Source organism: Oryctolagus cuniculus, chromosome 5 (assembly GCF_051225735.1).
Source record: "Oryctolagus cuniculus isolate XC-2025 breed Fujian yellow rabbit chromosome 5, ASM5122573v1, whole genome shotgun sequence".
NCBI classification, from domain to species: Eukaryota; Metazoa; Chordata; class Mammalia; order Lagomorpha; family Leporidae; genus Oryctolagus; species Oryctolagus cuniculus.
Window position 1 is genome coordinate 45,893,566 of NC_142871.1, and position 24,216 is coordinate 45,917,781.

Sequence of the window (24,216 nt, forward strand, 5' to 3'; positions counted from 1 at the left end):
TTTTATAAATTGCATTTCTCTGCAACAGATATACACTTACATATATATTTTTAAAAGAAATTCCCTATCATCCAGACTCTGTTAAAAGGCAACAGGTCCATTATCAGTTCTGCTTATTTGCTGTTGGTCTAACTGTGTGAGGCAGGGCCTGTCTCCCACAACATGGCGCAGAGAAGGACAGCGCGCTCAGCGGGTGGACAGAGAGTTGTTTTAATGAAGAACACCTGATTGGTGTGATGACTGCAGGAACGCCAGCAGGGAACGGATTGGTGGGAGAGGACTATCAAGGGGGGATAGAGACGGCACGGTTGGTCCGCTCCTTTTTTTTCTTACTGTAATAAATCCCTACTGAAGGGGGATCAACAGCGTCCGGTGTCGTTCATCCGCGGGCGGAGGAGCGACACTAACTACAGAAATTCTTTGCTCACATAAACAAATATATGGAAAAAAAAAAAAAAAAAAAAAAAAAACTCCTTCCATTATGGCAATGCCATTCAAATGCTTGAATTCCTTCTTAGTTACAGACCACAAATCAGTGATCTTTCAAACATTATTTTAAATCATAGATTGGCTAAAGACTCAATTAAGTCCCCCTGTAATTTTGCTTAAAGTACAGAATTGTGAACAATGTGACTTGAAAATGGATTTCTTACTCTATCATCAGGACCATTCCATTTGTCAATACTACAAATAAGATTTATATATTTCCTCAAACTGCGAGTCAGTGGAAAGTCCTTATGAATTCCAGAAGTGAACATAGTCAAGTGGGAAATCCACTACAATAACACAATGGCAATTGTATATTAGTCACATGTGCTGTCTTCCAAGCTTGCACTATTAAGTATACATAGAACACAAGTATGAATTAAATACCTTGAAATGAATGATCTCCCAAACATCTGTTTTCATTGACAAGTGAAGAGACACACACACACACACACACACACACACAATTTGATTCAAGTATCTATAGCAATTAACTTTTTATTAAAACTGTGCAGGAATCTTCCAAACTGTCATAATTTGTTTTCTGTTCTTAGCAAGACTTTATTAGCTGAACAGGGCAATCCATTGTTAGTAATACCTATCCATTTTTAGTTTTTGGAAAACAAGTTTGATTTCCTTTGTTGGGTTCTGGGAAATAGAAAGTTGGCTCAAATCTAAACAATATTTCCTGACCATGAACGCCACTGTGTCTTGAAGAGTCGCAATAAATTATTAAGAATATCCAAGACTGGAAACAAGCATTGAGCATTCTTACAGATTTAGGAGCCTGGAAACTGAGGCTTTCCTTTGTCTACGGAGGAAACAGATACACTTACTGTACCCCAGAGTATCAACAAACTTCTATTGGGCTAATATGGAGCAAAACACACCCCCCAATAAAAAAGCTATAAATATGTGCCACTTTTTATTTGTGGAATGCAATGCAGTTATTTTATAAAGGTCCACTTTGGACTTGTATATTTAGCACATACTCTAGTATATGAATTAAATTGTATGATAAATTTCAATTTTTAAGAATGAAAAAGGAAGAAAAAATATTCTTTCCTGGGCTCTAAAATCACATGCCAACAAGGTTTACATGTTTAATTTATAGATAGATGTCCATGCTTTTCTCTTTTTACTGTAGGAAATAAATCAAGGCTGATTTCTCATTTCTAATCAATACCTTTATACACCATAGCAAATGAAAAATGATTCATAAAATGAGCCAGTGATATTCTTTGCATCTCTAGTTTTAATTCTCTTTAAGATATTCATGGTATATTTGTGATTCCTATACACTGAGGTAGGCAACATTATAAGATGACCCCCAATGGCCAACACCTTTGTGTAATCATCTCTATCTTTGGTGGGAGACACCTGTGAACACAGGGCCAGCACTCCCTTGATTAGCTTATATGGTGCAGCAGGGTCTAAGAAAGCATAATTATCTTTAGAGTATTGAAAAGAAAAACAGGAGGGGGGGAGCGGGAGAGCGAGGAGATCCATTATGAAGGGCATTTTCTGCCACCGTGAGATTGGAGGAGGCCACAAGCAAGAAATGCATGTTGTTTCTAAAAGCTGAGCTCACATTTACAGCCCCTAGCTATACTCTGAAGGGACAGTGGTTTTTCTACTTACTACTTGTCGAATTCTATAGTGGTGGGTTTGTGATTATGAAATAAACTGAAGTCATGTCACTGTAAAAGTTAAAGGATACAATAAGGAGGAGGAGGAAGAGTTGGGAGTGTGGAAGAGAGGGAAGGTAGGGTAGGAAATATCACTATGCTCTTAAATCTGTATGTATGAAATACATGAAATTTGTTCACCTTAAATAAAATAGAAATAAAGTCAAAGAGGATCTCAACTGAAAAACAAAAAAAGCTGAGCTCAGTTTCACTAACGACCAGAAAGGGAACTCAGTGCTACAATTACAAGGAATTGAATTCTGCCATAAATACATAGGTTTGGAAGAGGACCCTGTGCTCCTGCAGATGCCTGGATTTTAGCTTTGAAACCACCCATATCAGTCAAAAATTCTTACCTGCAGTTATGAGAGTTTAAATGGTTAAGACACTACATCAGCAATAACTGTTGTACAGCCACAGTAAACCAATATATATGCATTCTATTAGCAGATCATCAGTTAAGTTCTAATAACTTCTAAAAGCCTGAAGAGGCAGTACCCTTTCGCCCACCCAAGATAATTCTACATTGATTTCTTTGTAAGGAAATGGGGTTTATTTAGCTTACAGTTCTTGAGGTTCCAGAGTATGGCTGCAGCACATTGTCAAGGGCCCCTCACCTGTGTTCCACCATAGCAGAGAAGCAGGAAAGGAAAAGAACAACTTCGAGAAGTGATCACAAGGTGAGATGGGAAGGGAAACAGCAAGCAAAGACTGCCAAATTCAATTTATAGCAATCCACTCTCACACCAACTAATTCACACCTGCAAGTCCTGTGGTCATCTCTCACATGGTGGAGGAGCCCCATGGCATAATTACTCCCACTGGGCCCCACTTCCTAAAGGTTCCACCACTTCACGGCACTGGGACAAACTTCTAGAAAAGGAATCATCTGGGGGAGAATCCATGTCCAAACTACAGCATTTATGCTATTTTTGGCTCTATACTGTGAAAAAAAGCCACTAAAATGAAAATAATTTGGTAAAGATATAACTGAATATACAGTATATTTGACAAATAATATCTGAAAGAGACGAATCCTGTAATGCTCTATTTCTTCTTTCTTGAGACTTTGCACTATGAATCAACTGCTTACGCCACCTGTTTATATACACATTCCTTCATGTTAACTGCCAAGACTTCATGTGGTAGTTACATTTACATTTCACAGGTGAGAAAACAGTCTTGCTGAGTTATCTTTAATACAGTTAATAGCTTCACCTTCTAACACTCCTATATGTACTTAAACTATCTCTTCTCCAAAAATCCCATCTTCATGAAGCACAAAACATTCTATATGGTCTACCCCCAACAACCTCACCACCAAGCCAGCGTTAGCCTTCAGTCTCAGACACACATGGCAATCACGTAGTGCCAAGGACAATGCTTTAATTGGCCTGGAGTGGGGCCTGAGCATGAAATATTTTTAAAATCTCTCCAGGTCATTCTAATGTGGAGCCAGGGTTGAGCACCACTGATCTATACCACATGCATACCTTCAGAAGGGATTGCAGAAATATTAACTGGCATAGAAGTGATAAAAAATAAAAAAGGTGTAACACCAACGGCAGATTACAGGGCCTTAGTTTTTACCCCAAAATATCTACCTGGGCTATAAGCCGAAGAGGAATAGCTGAAAAGAAAGTATGTTAAATGTTTTGCAGCTGTTTTGGTACAAATACGCTTGTGGGCCCTTCTACAATAGGAGTCTAATTTTAAAAGATTTGCACTATTGCTTTATTTAATGTTTTTCTAAATAGTCTATTTAAAAAAAAATGTTTCTTCATTTCCTAAAATCACTGTTTGCATTCCTCTTTCAATTTAGCTTAACATAAAATGTTTTCCTTTTGTTTTTAGGCATCAACTTGATTATTCCCAACATCTTTTGTCTTTTCTGATTATTTCTCTGCAGCCTATTTGAAGTGTTTCCTTATGTCCTTTTTAATTTGTGATAATTTTGGCTATTATCTGCATATTAATAGGGATATCTTAATTTGCAAAAAAATAAATGTATAAACTTGAAGGTAAATTTACATATAATATAATCCCAACTCCAAAGTTATCAGCACTTTGCTTATATTCAAATTCCATCTTGCTTTTGATTTGTTTTTTTTCAGTTCATGAAAACATTAAGTCTTCTGCCTCTAGGCTTTGTTACATGCTATTCACTGTGTATTAGAATTTTGTTTTCCTCATTAATTCTTCTTGTTCTTTATGATTTCAGCTAAAATACTGTTTTTTTTTTTCAGAAATGTCTTCCCAGATGACTAACTTGGGGCTTCTCTCACCCATATGCAACCCTTATAACCCAATTAAAACCTAACTTACCATTATCCATCTTCGTGTGTTTGCTTGGTGCATAACTGGGACAAACTAAATGCTTTTTTGGAGCAGATATTGTGGATAGGGTGGTATATACTCATATTGGTGACCCTTTCCTGACTTTCTATGTATGTAAGCATGTTTACAAATGAGATCTTACCACATATTTTGAGTTTATTTTCATGTGCCTTTCCAGGTCAGTGTCACATTCCTTAACCTTTTGGAATTCCATTTTTCCATCTCCACCAGGAGGCCCTGCTTATATTCTGACAGGAAGTCTGCACTGCTGTCAAAGAGCTCCCGCCCTCTCTGCACTACTTTGCTGCTAAAGTTCTGGAGAAGTCACACTGTAATCAAGTCACTCAGAAACACATTCTTGCTCATCTGTACAGTATTTGCTTAGAATCTTTATCAGAAAAACTCATTGAGTCAAAGGATTTATAATTGTAGTTTTGGCAAATTTTGCCAGATTATTCTCCAGAAAATATTCCAATTTATACTTCTATCTGTAGTGTGTGTGTGTGTTTTAAAGATTTATTTATTTACTTATTTGAAAGGCAGAGTTACAGAAAAAGAAGAGATTCACAGAAAGAGAGATCCTCTATTTACTGGCTCACTCCCCAGATGGCCACAGTGGCCCGGGTTGGGCCAAGCAGAAGTCAGGAGCCTCATCCGGGTCTCTCTTGTGAGAAGCAGGGGTCCAAACACCTGGGCTATCATCCACTGTTTTTCCAGCAGGGAGTTGGATGGGAAGTGGAGCAGCCAGTCAGCGGCTTTACCCACTATGCCACAAAACCAGCCCTGAGAATGTTATTTTAATTTTTTTAAAAAAATTTATTTATTAAATATTAACTCTCAATTTCTGCTGTTTACTGTTATTACCAGTTATTTTAATGATTGTCTTCTCTTTATGTAGCAGCTGCTTTGAGTCATTCAATAATGACCAAATTGATTTATCTCACAAAGCTGTGAGAATTGAACAAGCAAGCTAGTTCCCTGGGTTGGAAACTTAGATCTTAACTCACCTATCAAACTGATGAACGATAACTGAATGCCAGTTAGCTTTGCTGAGGAATTATATTGCTTAACCCAAACTAATACATGAAAAACCACACAGGATCTCATATCAATTTTCACTTATAGGAGAAAAAAACATTTCAGAAGAGCAGGCAGAAATTAAAAATAAGAAGGTAGGTCCACTATATTTTATGTTTGATAATACAATGTAGGTCTGTTCACATTTTAGAACTAGATGTAAGTTACATTTTTGTATTCAGGGGTACTTCCCAAAGTTCACGGAAAATTATAATTGAAAGATTAAAGGTTAATTTATTGGAAAATTGAAATTTATTCATAGTTCTTTGATATTACACATTTCTCATAATTTTTTGAAGACTCTGCTTATGTGGAAGTCTTATGTATCATACCATATCATCCACTGGCAAAGCATTCAATGTCCAAAAGTGAAAATGACTGTTATGAAAAACAACAAGAACTAAAGAAATAATAGGAGTTACAACAAAAGCAGTAGTAAGGAATGCAATCTGAGTATTCACTTTGAAGAATGTAGAGTTTCTGATAAAGTACTGCGTTCACTGGTTCTTACTAGAGGCATATTTACAAACCAATAAACAAACAAGAACATCATAAAGAATAACTACCCAAAATTTCTAGAATATAATTTATAAGAAAATATCCAGACAATACCTGTGACTAGAAAACAAATCTTCACTGTTTTACTCTAAGTTGGTTGGAAATAGGAAGTATCAAATAACAATTAGGATGTTGCAAAAGCCATGTATTTGATAATTTGACAAGGAATAAATGGATGGGGAAGTAGCATTCGAAAATCCTTAGTGACCCTATTATCATTCATTTTGCAGGTTAAGAATGATGATATAGAAAATATTAGCAGATGTGGAGGGTCTTCAAAAAGTTCACAGAAAGTGTGTTTTATGAAAACAACCATACATGGATTTCAGACTGTTTTTTGCATCCAAGTAAATTATTTTTTAGTTCTACTTCCCACAAACTTTGAAGTATCTTCATATAATAATTATTATAGTAGATGTGGTCACAAACAAGAAAAAGAAACAGGGATCTCAGATACTCTCTCTTTCTCTCTCCTCTCCTGCACAAATGTCGGTAGACATAACATTGCAAAGTCAGGAGGCCACCGTATGCTGTTTGGTTTACAATCACTAATAATCCCTCAGCAGAGTTCCACCTAGCATGGCTGACCCCAGGCCATGTGATCGAGCCATGTCCCCTCCTAGTGATGGGAGTTCACTGCTCATCGGGCAGCTCATTCCCTCCAGACATAGCTGCAGTAATGTCAGACAGCTTTTTCAATTCTTTACTGGACATCTCAATAAGAAAGTCCCATAGGCATTTCCAAATCAATCTGTACAAATTCAAAGTCATTTCATTTCTTACTGCAAACTGTTCCTTTTCCTGAAATGTTCCCTATCGGAGTTAATAGCTATAACTATGACTCTGCCAAGCCAGATCTTCTGCCATTATCTTTTATTCATTTTCTCCCTCAATCCTACAGTCTGGCACATAGCAGGAACTGAATAATAGCATGTAAAAGAAGGCAAGGGGAGGGGTAGAGGAAAGAAAGGAGAGACAGAATTGGCAGGAAGGGAGGAGGAAAGCCTGAAGGGTCACAAATTCACTGTTTCTTATGGATTTCCACATTAATAACCCTGGACCAGGTACTTCAATTAATATATATATATACACACATACTATAATTACTATAAGAATTATTAATAATTATTAGAGGTACATAATAATATAAAATATATAAAAATTATAATAATAACTATATGAAGTTACTTGAAAGTTTGTGAAAAATGGAATTAAAATATAAATTTACTTTAGTGCAAAAAACAATAGAAATCCATGCATGGCTGTTTATATATAATATGTGTGTATATATATATATATATATATATATTTTTAATGAGGCAGATAGAAAAGGATCTTCCTTCTGTTGCCAGGTCAAAGCCAGGGGCCTGGAACTCAAATCAGTTCTCCCATGTGGGTGGCAGGGCCCCAATCACTTGAGACAACTAAAGCCTCCAAGGGTATACATTCACTGGAAGCTGGAACTGGAAATGATGCCACGAGTCAAACCCAGGTACTTCAGTATGGGATTCAGACATCCCAAACACAAGCACTGACCCTGTTCTCTGTTTTGTCTCATGACACTTTTCACCATTCTCTTGTTTCTCAAAATGGTTATTTTGGGGGACAATGGTGTAGCACAGTTAAGTTACCACTAGGGATGCTGACATCCCAAATCTGAAAACGGTTCAAGTCCCAACTATTCTGCTTCTTATCCAGCTTCTGGCTAATATGCCTGTTGGGACCATTTGGGGAGTGAACCAGAGAATGCAAGATCTTTCACTCTATATCTCCAGCTCTCTGTGTTGCTTTGCGGTTCAAGTAAATAAACAAATCTTCCTAAAAATCATTATTTTGCTATGAAAATTATCTTATACAGTCTCTTTCTTTTGCACTAATGGTCAACTCTACTTTAAAAATATACGTAACAGATGCTACTATTTATGCTTAATGCTCAAACACTCTAGCTCGTTTTGGGCCATTAAAATCCTATTCTTGCTATTTTTATATTGCAACCCCCTGGTCCAATCCTGTTTCTACTCACATTTACACTAAAGTCACACTGAGACACAAGTAAAGTGTAATGTTTATCCTGGTCACCTTTTCATGCCATGTTCACAAATTGAAATATCTTAAGCCAATTCCTTCCCACCTAAACCCTACACAGTTAAATCTTTCCTTAATATCTAATCTAAAAGTCACCTGGTCCATAAATCCTATTTTGACACTTTCAGAATTAAGAAACTATTCTCTTTGTACATCTTCAGAATTATGTGAAGTCAACTACAATATTCATTTTAGACTGAAGGTAGTAAATGCAATATTAATACAAGCACATAACTTAGCAGGCAAAAGTCCCCATGGCGTCAGCTCCTCTGAAAGTGGACAAGAGACGGCCTCTGATGCATCTCTGCATCCCCAGCACCAAGATCAGACAACAGCTCAGCAAATGTGAGGATACTTGGTGGAGAGTAACAGGCATAAAATAACAAAAGTATTTATTTATTTGAAAGACAGAATGACTAAGGCAAAGATAGAAAATTCATCTTCTATCTGCCAGTTCATTCCCCAGATTGCTGCAGTAGCTGCAACGAGGCCACACGGAAGCCAGGAGCCAGGATTTCCATCCCAATCTCCCACGTGGGAGGGAGCAAGCCCAAATATTGAGCCATCATTCACTGCATTACCAGACACATTAGCAGGAAGCTGGACAAGAGTAGTCAGGACTGGAACCACTACCGGATTATGGGGGGCTGGCATCATAAGAGCTGGTTTAGTCCACCGCACCACAATGCTGACCCCATCCTGCACATATTTTACATGATATAAAAGCATGTATAGGTTAAAATATTTGAACACTTTGTTAGACTTAACCCAAAAAAAATGTTTCAAGCTAGTATGATGGTTGTTTATTTTTCTTTTGACCCTAACATTTCCTCAGACTCTCAAGTACTGGGCAATTGGTGCTTTGAACTTAACCCTCTTCCATTAGTTCATTACTCTTTGAAGACTCAGAACCTTCTTATCATAAATCAGATTCGGAGAACATTTCACCCTCCATGCCTTTACTCATCCTGCTATTTGAAAAAGCAGAAGCCACATCCTGAAAAATCTGTATTATGAGCTGAAATTCTTCAGGCTGTACGGCAGAGTAGCTCGCTCTTGCCCTCACTCACCTGAAGACAGTAAGCCTAACAGAATGACTGGAACCAGAGAGGAGCTGCCAGAAAGTTCTACATTCACTACGGTCCTATGCTAAGCCAGGATTCACCCTTGTGGGGTGCAAAGATGTTCCCCTGGAAATAGTTCATTTTTCCTGGTCAGAGAGGTTTTCTAAATGATCAGAGCTACCCCGGTCTGGAATAATGCCTACTACTAGGGAGAACAATTCCTTAAGCACTAAACTGTCTAAATAAATTTATACCATATATCTTCACATTATCAGACTCCTATGATAAAGAAAGCATCAACTTAAATACAGTACTTTCTTCATACAACAACTACCACTGGAATGAACCAAGATACAAGTGACCTAAAAGATAACTGATAAAATGCATGGAACAGCTGCTTATATCCCAGGATCTCTCAATCTCTCATCCATCTCTCTCTCTCTCTCTCTCTCTCTCTCTCTCTCTCTCTCTCTCTCCTTACCTGCCCCACCCCTTTCTTTCTGTCTCTCATTCTATTCCATTCTTCTTGGATCTCAATTTATGATTATGAAAGTCAGTGAAGGGATCAGGACTTTTGCAGAAAGCTAAGGGTCCACCAAGTAACATTTAACTAATTAAACAGATCTGCTTGATCATCCCTAAATCTTGAGTTCTCAAAGATAAGACATTCATTTTAGTAACCCAGTCTTGTTTGGGAGTTAATTTCTTGCCCAATCACAGAATGCCTTCTGTTTTATAATTCGAATGTGGCATTACTCTTGGGCATTAGTGACATGGTATAAACTGCTGGCATTTACGGAGTACTTAGCAGTGATACCAGTAAATCAAGATGACGTTTCAAGCAACGCTCAGGTTTTAAACCTCTATTTCGTTAACCCTGTGTCCTAGCCATTAGTAATGTATAATTGAAATCTTAATTCTCACTGACTCCGGCAGAGTCAAGCCACTTCAGGAAACAATGTTTTCTGACATGAGTGACCTTTTTTGATTAAAATAACTTGTCACTTTTACAAAATGCCCCTTCCATATCTCATTAGCACATTCAGACTCTCCAGTCTTCAAAAAAGAAATTTATTTCAGGATTATGATGAGGAAATTTGCCTACTCTTGGAGGTGTAGCTAGAATAGCAGACTATCTATATGTCACTATTAGCAAGAAGAACACTGCTTGTATAGTGAAATACACAGAAAACAGCAATTATAAAAGAAAACCTAAGGTTAGAAAAAATCTACATAAGATCAAATTCAAATATATTGCCAATTTATTAAGACTTCTTTGGATACACAAATCCTCACAAAATAATTAGCTCTATCACTGACTAATTCTAGTGTCATAATGCAGACTAACATTTCTGTAGATATTTGCAGGAGATAATTGGATGACATTTAAGTATACAGAGAAGATAGAAAAAAAAAAAACTAATGCCATACAAACAAGCAAGAGCTATCTCTTCTGTTCAGGTTTTATCGTCTTATCCACACAGAGTTGAGGTCAATAGGTTTTCGAAAGACATATAGAACTAAAACTTCATTTTTAAAGCATCTTTTGAATTAACAAGTTTCTGAAAGGCATGGGGCAAGTAAGACCATAACTCAACCCACAGCACGGATGAAGAACAAAGTAATGCTGTACAATAAGATTTAATTTTGAAATATATTTGTATTTTATCCTAGTCAGGTGATGACCTTCTAAATAGAAACCAAATGGTTACAGAGATTAGAATGCTGAGTGACATAAACTGCTACATCCATAGAAGATTTGGGCTCCAACATCATTTAGTGTCTGACAGGACTAAAGATTTTCAAATTTTTCAGAGCACAAATGAAGCCCGAGAAGTACTAAGACTATTCCTCTTGTTTGGAAGCTGATAGAGCAGAAATGCATTATGTTTGTGCATATAAAGGCAGTCATGTTCCAACACTTCCTGCCTTCTGATATTGAGGCACGACTATTTAAATAGTAAGTGTCATGACATTGCTAGTACCTACATAACAAAATTTAAATTTACTGTTTCCCAATTAAGGCTTTGAGTCAATAGCAAAGATATTTATTTTACTTACATAAGCTTTTTGACAGTTTCATGTTACTCAACTCAAATAAGAGTTCATTTCTGATACCTCTTGGAGAAAAAAAACAAATATGAAGATATGGAAAAATTTATCTTGTGGTGATGTAAGGCAACAGTAGCAAACATGATTGCCTGGGACTTATTCTTGCAGGTGATAATTATATTTGTGTTATCTGAGTTTATGTCCTTTGAAAATGGTGGTGTTCAGACCATATTTAAACCCTTGATTAAATACAATGATTCCCAAATCCTGTAGGATAAAATCTTAATCAGTTGCATACAGGTGCTTTCTGATATACTTTAAAAATAAACGCCGTATTCGATTAAGAAGGCAGTCAGTCCATAACTATTTAGCCATGAAGCTAATTAGCCTGGTAAATATTGAAACCTTGAATTTATTTACAATATTCTCTTGCCTGTAGAAGCAAGCCAATCAGCTGAAAACAACCTTAATAATGTACATATGGATGTCTAAAATATGTATCTGTGTTCACTCATCCATGCACAAATATATGCATATAATTGTGAACTTTAGTAACTAAAAACAAAAAAAAATCAACGTTTTTTGTTTTTAAATTGTTCAATAATGCATTCATTTTCTGGGAGAATGTGATAAAAGGATGTTACATATTTAACACAATGTATCATCACAGGTGGTTAGGGTTAGCATTCACTATTTTGATATATGAATTCGTGTTGGTGTACTAATAACTGCTAACAGGCTATACTCCATTTATATTCTAGTCTGAAGTAGAAAGTTTAATTGGTAACTGTAGAGTATTTCAAGTCACCGATTTCCATGCCTTTATAGACTTATGATTCAAGAGAGAAAGTGGCACACATTCTAGTAATAAGTGCACACTAACCAGTGTTCAGAGAGATATTCTTTGGCATCTAGCAGCTCTCTACTCACTTTATCGCTCTTAATATAATGTGAGAAAGCCGTCAGAGTCCAATGGAAATTGAAGAAGTCAATTGAAGATCTTATCAATCCGAAAACTAATGTTTTAATAAATACACAGGGAAAATTTAAGTAAGGGGAAGGAGATTTTCTGAAAGATGCAGAATGAAAGGATAAGCATAAACAAAAAGCACAATTATAACATTTTTAATTGATGCACAGAGGTTTGTCTTTGTTCATCATCCTCATCAAGTGTTGTATGTTTCTTCTCTGGAAGACATAAGTCACATTTCTTAAAGTTCCCTGTAACATGCTGTCAGTCTGTAAAATTTGAAGCTTTGTTCCAATTAATTCAAATATGATTACATGCTTTCATCCAACGGAGTTAAGATAAAAGGAGCACAAATGAAACCAATGTTTCACAGAGAATTTTAAATGATGACTTTTTGTCTATCTGAATTTGGGAAAACACTTACTCAAACGTCATTATTCTTTCTCTAACTATCCAAGGATGTTCGAAGTGCAAACATGACGAGAACTACAGAAATAAGACTTTCTGGCATTCATTAAATTAATTGACAAGAAAAGGACTCTGGATAACACACAGGTAATTAGTAAGGAAATTAGTCCTACTTGTAATTTAGCATTCTTTTCCTAAATGAGATTTATCTCACATCTCTACTAAGTTATAGCCTTCCTCTCAATAATGATAACATTTGATTAGAACGTAACATTTGTGCGTATATGTGTGTATGTGTGTGTGTGTACAGTCTCTGTAAATTTGAACTATTTTTTAAATCACTAATAGAGACCTGAGTTCACTTATTTAAAGTCAATATTGATGTTATATTAAATATGTTTCTGAATGGAAAATTAATACCTAAAATACACATTTTTTAGATTGTTCTAAATTGGAGAAAGTAAGACGGAAGTGGGTAGTAGATAAAGGACAGTGAACATCCCCATTGTCCTTGCCACCTTGTGCTTAGAGAAGGATATGTACCAGTAATAACACCAAAACGATGGTGGGGTTATAGAATATATGCTTTGATATTTTTTGTTGTTGTTGGCTCATTCTTCCCATAGAACATTGTGCTCTCAATGTGGTTGCATATCAAGGTAGTAAATCCTAATTCTTGGCTCTGTCTGTAAGTAAAAGGTAGCTGATGGTTGACTTTAAATGTCAAACATGGAGAGTGTAAGTAGGATGAGATTAACACTGGACTCAGTGAACTTGGATAAAGCAGATTGTGCTCCACTCTGTGGATGGGTCTCAGTCATTCAGCAGAAGTCCAGGACACTGGCAGACAGTCTTCAGATCAGAACTGCAACACTGGCTTTCCTGGGTCACCATCCTGGTGGTCTACCCTATCAAGTTTGAATGGACTAGCCCTCATAATCATGTGAGCCAGTATCTTATAATAAACCTCTTTCTCAATATATACTTCTCCCACAAGTTTTTGCTATTATCTGAATGTTGGTGCCATCCCCTCATATCAATTCATATGCTAAAACATAATTCACAGGACGATGATACTAGGAGGTGAGGCCTTTGGAAGGTGATGAGGTCCTGAGGGTGGACCCCTCATCACTGGGATTCGTGTTCTTACAAAGGACTGGCCAGAGACTAAAGTTCTATTCCTGTACCATGTGAGGACACAAAATGAGAAGGTGTCATTTATGAAGGAGCAGACCCTTAGCCAGAGATCCCTTCTGCTAGTGTCCTGATGTGGGATTTCTCATATTTCAGACCTGTAAGAAGTGAATGTTTGCTGTTTATAATTTATCCACCTTACGGGATTGTTATAGCAACTCAAACAGACTAAGACAGTTCTCTTCCTCTGGAGAACCGGATTAATACAGGTTATATAGACCTGTCACTTTTCCAAAGAGTCTTCCTACAGAACGGTTTATTTAATCTATAATTAAGTTATAATGCATTAGAAAGTTCTCACTCTTTTGGTTTTTGTGTGATTCACTTATGCAGTTTCTTGTCCACTTGGAAATGAGAAAATTCTCTTTTCTTTCTTTCATTTTCAGGTTAAAAATTAAAAGGGAAAACACATTGAGAAATGGATTTTCTGGGCATGTCTACTGCCTTTGAAATATATTATATTTCTTCAAAACCCAGTTCATTCACCACTCGGTGCCTCTTACTAATGGATTTTTTATTTTAGTTGTTTAACCTTATATAAACAATAGCTAAGGAGTATTAGAATGTTTTTCTACTACTTCGAACAGGTTGGTAGCAAGACAGGTTAATAACTATATTCCCAGGTTTAAAGTTTTCTTCTCCTTTCCTTTTAATAACCAAATATATGCTAAAAAGAGGGAATAAATGGATTCAGGTCCAGAAAATTAATTCTTTAATGATGGGTACCTGCAGAGGTCAAACATGAAAATATTTCATTACCTTACACATTACAAGTGCTTTATCTTCTCTTACCTTCTGCATGACACTCTCTGTGGAGCAAAGCAAAATGTTAATAATAGATGCCAATAAACTTAGTCTTCTCTAAGTTCCATTAGAATTCTTTGTCAGAAGTTAGAAAATAGAAAATAATGTTTTCTATTACAAATTCCTTTTGAGGGTCTCCATTGACAAGTTTTATTTCTGTTGCATAAACCTTCTGTTTTGTTAGCTGGCCTTTCTTTCTACGTTATTATTCTGAAAAGCACATTCTTTAACTGAATGGCCAAACTTTTGCCTGCATATGCAGAAAATTCCTAAATCAAGATTTCAATAAGGTTACATATTGATATTGGGTTTTGTGTCCTATTATTCATAGAGTATGACACTCGTATATCCAGATACTACAGACCCCCTTGCAAACTTCATGGCCTCTATCAAATCCACTAAAAGAGAATGCCTGGAAGAATCATGTTAATTTTTATTTTAACTGACTCAGTCAGTTCTCCTTGAACATATTTAGTTTTAATCCAAAGGAAAAAGAAACACAGCAGGAACTGATAAAGCCTGCTGATGGCCTCACATCAAAGTTCCATCAAAGGGAGACCTTATTTCTTAACTTTTTCTCATCTTTAAGGTAAGATATCCTTTCTAGAAGAATTACAGTTTCACTAAATTTGGAAGGAATAATGGCCTGCACCTCAGGTAGCTGTAGAAGATCCAAACCATTTTTGTGCATCCTGTAATGTTTCATAACCTATCTATTCAATTTTCTTTCTTTGTTAGTATATTCTCATTCTAATATAACATTCTCTATAGATGAATGACTAGGTATTACAGATTCATTTTCATCATTTATATGAAAGAACTGCTACTTTGACTTTTCTTTCTTATTAGAATTTGAAAGCTTTATGTCTTTCAGTTATATCAAAAACTCCCAAGGGAATATTTTCTTTCCTAGCTTGATTATTAGATTAATCCTCTTTTTATTTTTTTATTTTTATTTATTAATTTATTCTTATGGTTTGGGGACTTCTCTAAATAGTTTTTTTTATTTTTTCTACCACAACATTGAGCCATCCAAGAAAAGTTCTACCCTTTGTCAATTCTTCAAATCTTTTCTAGCTCAAAATCTAACAAAACAGCTGGATTTATAAGTATGATAAAACAACGATTGATATTGTATGAATGAGAAGTGTGAATGTGGAATTACTAATAAGAAGAAACCCCAAAAACAAATTATACGTCTTGGTATAGTGCTAAACTTTTTTTACTCTTCAGTGTGAAGTCTGGCAATCTTCAATTTACATTGTCCCTTGTAAACTGGCTGCCTTTTTTTCTTCTATCAGGATAGGTGGGGGCCTCTCTAGACACAAGAAAGATGTAGACTCTCTAGAGCTTTGTGCCTTTCCTTGTGGTGTTTTACCTTCTCTTTCCTCTCTCCTGCTGTCTTCCTGTGGTTTCCTCCGCCCCTGTCATTCACTTTATTTCTCCAAATCTTAGCCTGTCTCACAGTTTTCTTAGGTATAGTTTGTCTAACGCCATTTCTAACTACCATTAATCAGCCAGCCAGCTTTCAGGGGTATGTGTAGTTTAACTATCTGTGTGCTCACACACACACACACAAATACGCACACACAAACTGATAATGGCAGCATTAGACTTTGCTTTCTTCCAGAAGAAATGATGTATTTGGAAAAGAAAATTCCTATGGCCACATTATACCACAGCTCTGAAAGCACTGCTCTGAAACAAAGCCAAAACCCTCTGTCTCCATTTTTCAAATGTTAAGTTTTCCAAGCACACAATATTTGCTAGGGTACCAGATGAATAAAGAAAACCCAGCAGCAATAAACAAAAGCTACAAAATATATTGGTATCTAATTTGGATAGTATTAAAACCCTGGTTTATTTGGATAACACTGTGTTTTCGCCATGTATCTGGCACTATTCTTAGCACAGTATGCATATTCTGTCTTCTAAGGAGGCCTCTATCTATGAAAAGCCAAAATCTATGATCTTAAAATCACTGAAACAAGGAAGAAAACCTGTATTTAGAAGCCAAAGAGTAAATAATGCAGAGGTAAATGGCAGGGTAAAATTGTAACCTTTTGAACATGTTTTGGGGTTTTCACCGGCACAGATATTTCCTGGGAAGCCACAAAGTCACAGTGTTATTAATAAGGCAAGGGGAATTTATTCCGAGCTGACATTCTGCCCTTGCTTCTTACAGAGCTCCTCCTACAACACCATGGGAAGTCCAGGGGTCAATTATACATATTTTTTCTTTCAATCATTCAATATGTTCATATTCCAAACATTCAGCCAAGTGTCTGTATTCACAGTTACTGAGAAGCTAAATTTCAGTTCCTATTGCTGGTTTTCACAGTAAATTAAGACCTTTCCATTTTGTAATTAACCTTTTGCTATCTTATTTGTCACAAGAACTCCTTGAGTCTATGATGACCTAAAATCAAAAACTCATAGATAATAATGTATACTAGTTGTCCAGACTCTTCCACAATATTAACTTTTAAAGCCTTATATACATAATTTTATATAAATCATATTAATCTTTCTCCACAAGAGCCAAACCTCCAAACGGAAAATGAGCTCATTAGATGTCACTCTTCCAGGGAGCAAGAGCTAACTGATAATCCCACAAACCCTCTCTATCCAACCCAAAGCTGTATATACCCTGACTGCTTTAAAACAAATTTGATGGTAGGCAGGGAGACAAGGCTTCCCTGAAGGGATGTTTCACCATAGTCCTTCCAGGAATATCTGCCTACAGTTTTACATGTGTTGGAATAAACCCACAGTTTTCCATTCAAACTGGACAAAGCAATTGATGAGAAATCTGAGAATGCTTCCACCTCAATTAGATGGGAGTGCCTTAAAAAAAGTACATGCAATTAAAAAGTATAAAATCCAGTGAAGCACATATGAACATATTAAAATAAAGGTCAGTGATATTATTAAATTAGTATATATTATATATTTTACATAGTATATATAATTAAAATTATTCCTAACATATACTACCTCTGAAAAACACATTTTAACATATTTATCTATTTATGTGAAAGGTAGAGCATAAGAGATAAAGAGAGATCTTCCAGCCACTGGTTCATATCCAAATGATCACAACAGTCAGAGCTAGGCCAGCTTGAACCCAAGATTTAAGAATTCTATCTGGGTCTCCTACATGGGTATCAGGGGCCCATGCATTTGGGCCATTTTCTGCTGCCTTCCCGGGCACACTAGCAGGAAGCTGGATGGGAAGTGGGGTAGCCAGGACTTGAGTTGGCACTCTGGTATGGTATGTCAATGTTGCAAGCTGTGGCTTAACTCACGTTGCCACAGTACTGGTACCTCACTTTTATAACTTTCTTCTGAAATAACATTATTTCTATTGTTACCCAGCCCTGAGCACTCTCTAATTCTACTACATGTACATTAGGGGTTTGACATATATAGTAACTTTTCAATAAATACAAATCAAATATAAGTACTTTTCAAAATATATAACCACTATTTTTTTGTTCAAAGAACAGTGAATTGTAAAAAGCACCTCTTTTTAAAAAATGACTGCAGAAAAAAGGAAAACAGAACTTAGTGATATGATCTCTAAAAAAAGAAAACTTGGATAAAAAGTTCAGAAACTAAATCAATGGCTGATTCTTGTGTCATTTTCTCATTGGATATAATGCTTCCCATGATAAATTATGTTCTCTGTCCTAGGTTTTTGCGGAAATTTCAATCTCAAGTAAGTTTTTACTTTGTTTGCTTGAATTTATTGCATTGGCAAAACTATTATTTACTCAATATCACTTCCTCCAAATTTGACTGTTACTACAAATCATCCTTTTTTGTGCCTGAATAGTATTCCATTTGGTACATAAACAGTAATTGATTTAGTATGATTTCATATCTTGGCTGTTGTGAACAGTGCTATAATAAGCATAAGAATGTAGAAACCTTTTTGATACACTGGTTTATTTCCTTTCGATATATACTGTGCAGAGTAAATCATACAGTAGTCTATTTTTTTAAATTGCCATTCTGTTTTTCATAAAGCCTATACCAATGCACATTTCTATCAGTGATGGGTAGAAATTCCTCTTTCTCTACATCCAGGGTAGAATTTGCTATTTTTGGTCACTTTGAAATAGCTAGTCTGACCGGAGTATTGTGATACCTGATTGCGGTTTGGATCTGCATCTCCCTGATGATTGATGATATGAGCATGTTTTCATGTGCCTGCTGGCCTTTTGCATGTGTTATTCTGAGAAATGTCTATTCAGAAATTTTGTCATTAATTTTTTTATAGATTTATTTATTTATTTGAAAGGCAGACTTACAGAGAAAGGGGGAGCCCTTCATTCCACTGGCTTACTCCTCAAATGGCCACAATGCTCAGGGGTGGGCCAAGCCAAAGACAGGAACCAGGAGCTTTTTCTGGGTCTCCCATGTGAGTGCTATTTTTCCAGATGCATTAGCAGGAAGCTGGACTGGAAGTAGAGCAGCCACGAATCGAACTGGAGTCCATATGGGTTGCCAGCATTCCAGGTGGCAGCATAACCCATCATTCTACAGTTCCAGCCCCCTTTTGTTTGTTTTTAAACAAATTATTATTATTTTGCTACTGAGTTCCCTTTATATTTTGCATATTAGCACCTTGTCAGATGCAAGTTTGCAAATATTTTCTCCCATTCCATCTTCTACTCAGTTGTTCATTTCCATTGCCATGTAGAAGTGTCTTAGTTTATAATCCAAATTAAAATTGGATTATTTGAGTAATGGAAGATGGGAGGGAGGGAAGAAGCAAGATGTTCACCTGGCTGAACAGCTAGCACCTTAGAGATAAGGAGTGCCAGAACTGCTGTGAGCGAACAAAGATAGAAGTAAAGGCATCCAGTTCCTGGCCTGTGATTTTTCAGATAAAGGGGTCTGACTGACAGCATGTTGGCACCAGCATTGAGGGACGCCTTGGACTTCAGCTCCAGCAGGTTAATCCTCCGCCTGTGGCGCTGGCATCCCATATGGACGCTGGGTTCTAGTCCCGGCTGCCCCTCTTCCAGTCCAGCTCTCTGCTATGGCCTGGGAAAGCAGTAGAAGATGGCCCAAGTGCTTGGGCCCCTATACCCATGTGAGAGAGCTGGAAGAGGCGCCTAGCTCCTGGCTTCGGATGGGCACAGCTCCGGCTGCTGCAGCCAACTGGGGAGTGAACCAATGGAAGGAAGACTTTTCTGTCTCTCCTTCTCATTGTCTGTAACTCTAACGAACTCTTAAATAAAATAAATAAAATCTTTTTTAAAAATTGGATTACTTATAATTCGATATAATCAAATATATCTAATTTTGCTTTTCCCTGTTCTTTTGAAGTTTTATCAAAAAAAAAAATCTTGCCCAGATCAATGCCATACAGTTTTTCCCCTTTGTTTTCTTCTAGTTCTTCTATTGCTTCAGGCCTTAAACTTAAGTCTTTCATCCTTTTGAGTTTATTTATGTGAGAGATGGATGCTATGACTTTGCAGAAAAAGAAGATTGAGTCTGCCTAGGACAATCAGTGAAGGCTTTAGTGCAGAATGAACCCCTGAGTCGGCATTTAATGATGAACAAGGGCTGCATTTGGCATCAGGGGAAGTTACCTCTTGAGTAGTCTGCTTCCCAAATCAGAGTACCTGGCTTTGAGTCCTGACTGTGTTTTTTTCTTTTTCCAGCTTCTGAATTATATACAGCCTTTGAGGCAACAGGTGATGTCTCAAGTACTTGGGTCATTGCCATCCATGTGGGAGATGTGGATTAAGTTCTTGTGTCCTGGCTTCAGCCTGGGCCAATCTGGACATTTGCAGACATTTGAGAGTGAACTTCTATACGGATAATATCTCTCTATTTTCTCCCTTGCTTTAAAAATAAATATAAATAAATAAGTAAAAGTTTAAATGATAAATAGCAGTTTGCGAAACACACATACTCATTCCAGAGAGAACAGATATTAAGAGCAGATAATATACAGGCAGCTTCAGCCAACGGTCCAAGTTTGTTATGAATGTTGTTGTGTCTCATAACAACAGAGAAGACACAGGCTGTTGGTTAACAGGATCACAGGCCAAGGGACCTAGGATCCCATTTTATACTCACAAACAAATGAATAATCTTAAGCACTAAAAAAAATCATCAAATGGCCCAAGAAAGTGTTTTTGAATATATTCAGAAAATGTCAAGAATCAGAAAATGTGTGTTTAACCTCTTCAGATACACAGCACCAAGTGCCATTTCTGAAAAACTCAATGCATCCTCCTACTTTCACAATTCTAAATGTTCAGGGTTTAAATTGTTCTGCTCAGCTCCAAGCTGGAATTCTCTAGTAGTGGCGTTCCCAGCTCCAATTTTTGGACTTGTGACTAATTGAAGGATGTGAGCCAGAGAAACCCCCTCGTCCACTCATTTTCCCTTGTTCTGAGTACAAGTGCTCCGGTTCCTGTTTACAATGCTCAGCTGCTTTTCTTTCCCCTCTCTCCTCTGGGTGATTATATTGAGAGCACATCTGAAAACAAAAGGCTGGGTTAGAATTCCAACAGGTGTAATTAATGTCAAGTGCTCATGCAAGTGGCTTTGCTTTCCTGCTGCCTTCTCCACCTGCTGCCTTCTTAAGGCCCTGTCCATCTGTTGGAAATATGCATCCAAAATTCATCATTTTCATCCAGAGAGGCACCTGAACCCTCTTCTCTTCTTAAGTGAGCCCTCAAAGCATCACGTTATAGGCACAATTAGTTAAGTGCTGAGATGCCATGGAGAGCAAGTACAGAAGTTCCTTGAGGCACTTCAAATATCTCAAGGTCGTTTGTTCATATTCAGAATTGGAGCAAAAAAAGAGAAAGAGCTCATCCTGTACTTACAAATGTATAAGTAGGAAGTAAAGGAACCAATTCTCCAGATTCTCTTTCTATATATATACATATTCCAGAAATTTTTATTTACTTTAAAACTGTATCATAATTTGATGATGATACATCGGTGACACTGAAGTTGTATCCCTCACACAGACCTACAGGTAGAGGTGAAAAGCCACAGGAAAGATTCTCACAGGACCATTTCTGACCCACTGTACTTCAAATTTGGATGGGAATGTGAAAAGCTGAAATTATTATTGGGACAAGGTAACAAAAGAAAGCATCAAAGTAAGAAAAAGGGTAAATTCTATGTTTCTTAGGTGCAGAAATAATGTTTAGCCCAGTATTTGGCACAATAGGAGCTGGTTGCCCAGGGATCTTAGCTAGATACCATGAAGGAGGCAGAGAAACTAATTATATTCATAACCGATAATAATTGAGTTTGCTTAATCCCCTGAAGAGTATCTGTGATTTAAAATAAAAATAAACTTTGCAATGGCTTAAAAATATACATGTGCATTCTTACACAAATGACATTTCTGAGGACCAAGTTAAAGTCAAAGAGCAGGTGAATAAGGTGGTTATTTGAGGAAACTGTGAAGAAGGTGCCCAGTGCTTCTCAAAAGACAGCAAAACTCATCTATTCCAGTTACTCCAATTAGACTTAAAAAGTTGTCCTGTGTTTAGTTCTCTTTAGGGCAAGTGAATTGGAATATAAGTGTAGATACTCCTAATCTACCATTTCTGAAACCTCACAGGATATTTTATTTTTGAAAAGATTTATTTATTTAATTTGAAAGGCAGAGTTACAAAGAAAGAGGGCTAGACAGAGAGAAGAAAAGAGAACTTCCATCTGCTGGTTCACTCCACAATGGCCAGGGCTAGACCAGGCCAAAGCCAGGAGTTTGAAACTCAACATATCCTCCCATGTGGGTGGCAGGGGCCCAAACACTTTGGAAATCTTTCATTGTTTTCCCAGCAATAGCAGGGAGTTGAACTGGAAGTGAAGCAGCCAGGACTCGAATCAGCAACCATATGGGATGCTGGCATTGCAGCTGGCAGCTTAACCCACTAGGCTATAGCACCAGCCCCCACAGGGTCTTCTTTTTAATCTTTAGGACACAGGAGAATTTTATAACGTTTGTGTAAAGCACGCTGTTGACATTTTCACAGTTAAAGAACAAAGTAAGAATTCGGCTTTAGTTTGGAAATTCTATGAGATCTGGAATTGTATCTGTGATTTACACTGAGGTAGTCCTAACATCCAGAACTTGGCTCATTATAGGTGATCAATAATTTGTTGTGTGAAAAATAGTCTTGTGTCTTGTGCATTAACATGGGTATTTAATGATCATGATCCAAGCTCGAGTTTGTATGATTTGTTCAACTATATTTGCAAATGAACTGTGGTGCCTAGCTTCTATGACATCATTAGATTTTCTATATTTCTTCCTAAGAAAGTCCCCAACCAATAAACTCTCTTGTTTGGAGAGTCCATTCAGGCTCAATCCAATTAACAGAAAAAAACTGTACACAACATATATGAATGCATTATACTACCCAGTGCTGGATTTCAAAGAGAATCCCCTGCCCTGGTGAAGCCTTCAATACATACACAGTAAATTTCTATACAAAGGAACCTCAGCAGTAAAGGAAATTAGGACATTGATTATTGTCAATTAGCTAATACATGTTGCTCATACTCTTTCTTCTAACTCATCAGGAAAAGGATGTAGTTAGAATTAAAGACCTTCTATTCTGAGGATGACTGTTTAATTGTGGAGGGAAGTCAAAGACCAGCAGAACTTAGCAAGCATTGAACTTTAGAAGATGGAAAAGTCCCAGGCTTCTCCCAGAGTCTTTGAATTAGGGTGACAAAAGGAGCATTAATTAGAGTGGAGTCCTGAAATCACTGCTGGTGTTCTCCAAGTTCCAACAAGCAGGATCCAGAGTCAGTCTCAGTGATACTTAGTTTTCTACGGACGTTGATCATCAGGTATCACCAGACCATACCCAAGGTCTGGATGGGTTGTTTTCAGCATCCAGCTCTTAGGAACTACAGGCAAGCCAGCTACAGAGACTCCCCGACCCTTATTTTATTAGCCTTCTCATAATGGGTGTTAGTATTTTAGGCATTTCAGAATGTTTTGACCCCTCTAATTAATTATATTGGATATATGTATGTATTCATTGTATTGGATATATGATGTATATATTTATACATCAGTAATCCAAGACCAAATTGAATAGAATCAATAAAATATGCCAAAACAAATTACTACATGAATTGAGAGGCATTTGAAATCACATCTGGATGAAGAGAAAAGAAAATGAATCATGGTCGAAGTGGCATTTGAAATCTGCCTCAAAAGGAAGATGTTATTCTGATAGGGGTGAAGGGATGCTGCTAACTGCAGACAGCACAAGGAATGAAAGCACCAAGGTGGCTATGGTGAGAGGTTTAGGAAACAAAGCAGTAGTCCAGTTTCCTTTGAGAGATGGGGGAAAGAAGCCTGTGGGAATTTAAAGGAATGAATATATATCACAGAGTCTTCAATACATGATAAAGACTAGGAACATAACTTCGGCAACATTGAGAGGCAAGAGCAATTTTTGGCCATGAATCAAGGAGGATTAAAACG

General features: G+C 36.9%; 1 protein-coding gene across 9 annotated transcripts in view; it reads right to left on the reverse strand.

Annotated features, from left to right (window-relative positions):
- NKAIN2 (sodium/potassium transporting ATPase interacting 2) overlaps positions 1 to 24,216 on the reverse strand; it is a 1,166,031-nt gene that overhangs the window by 927,857 nt on the left and 213,958 nt on the right. The window contains exon 1 of one of the 9 annotated variants that reach the window (XR_016234502.1): positions 2,740 to 2,908. The exons of 7 other annotated variants lie outside the window; for them this stretch is intronic. The gene's annotated coding sequence lies outside the window, so the exon portion shown is untranslated. Of the gene's footprint in view, positions 1 to 2,739; positions 2,909 to 24,216 lie in introns of those variants that run through there. One more of the 9 variants, XR_016234503.1, reaches the window with a different exon arrangement.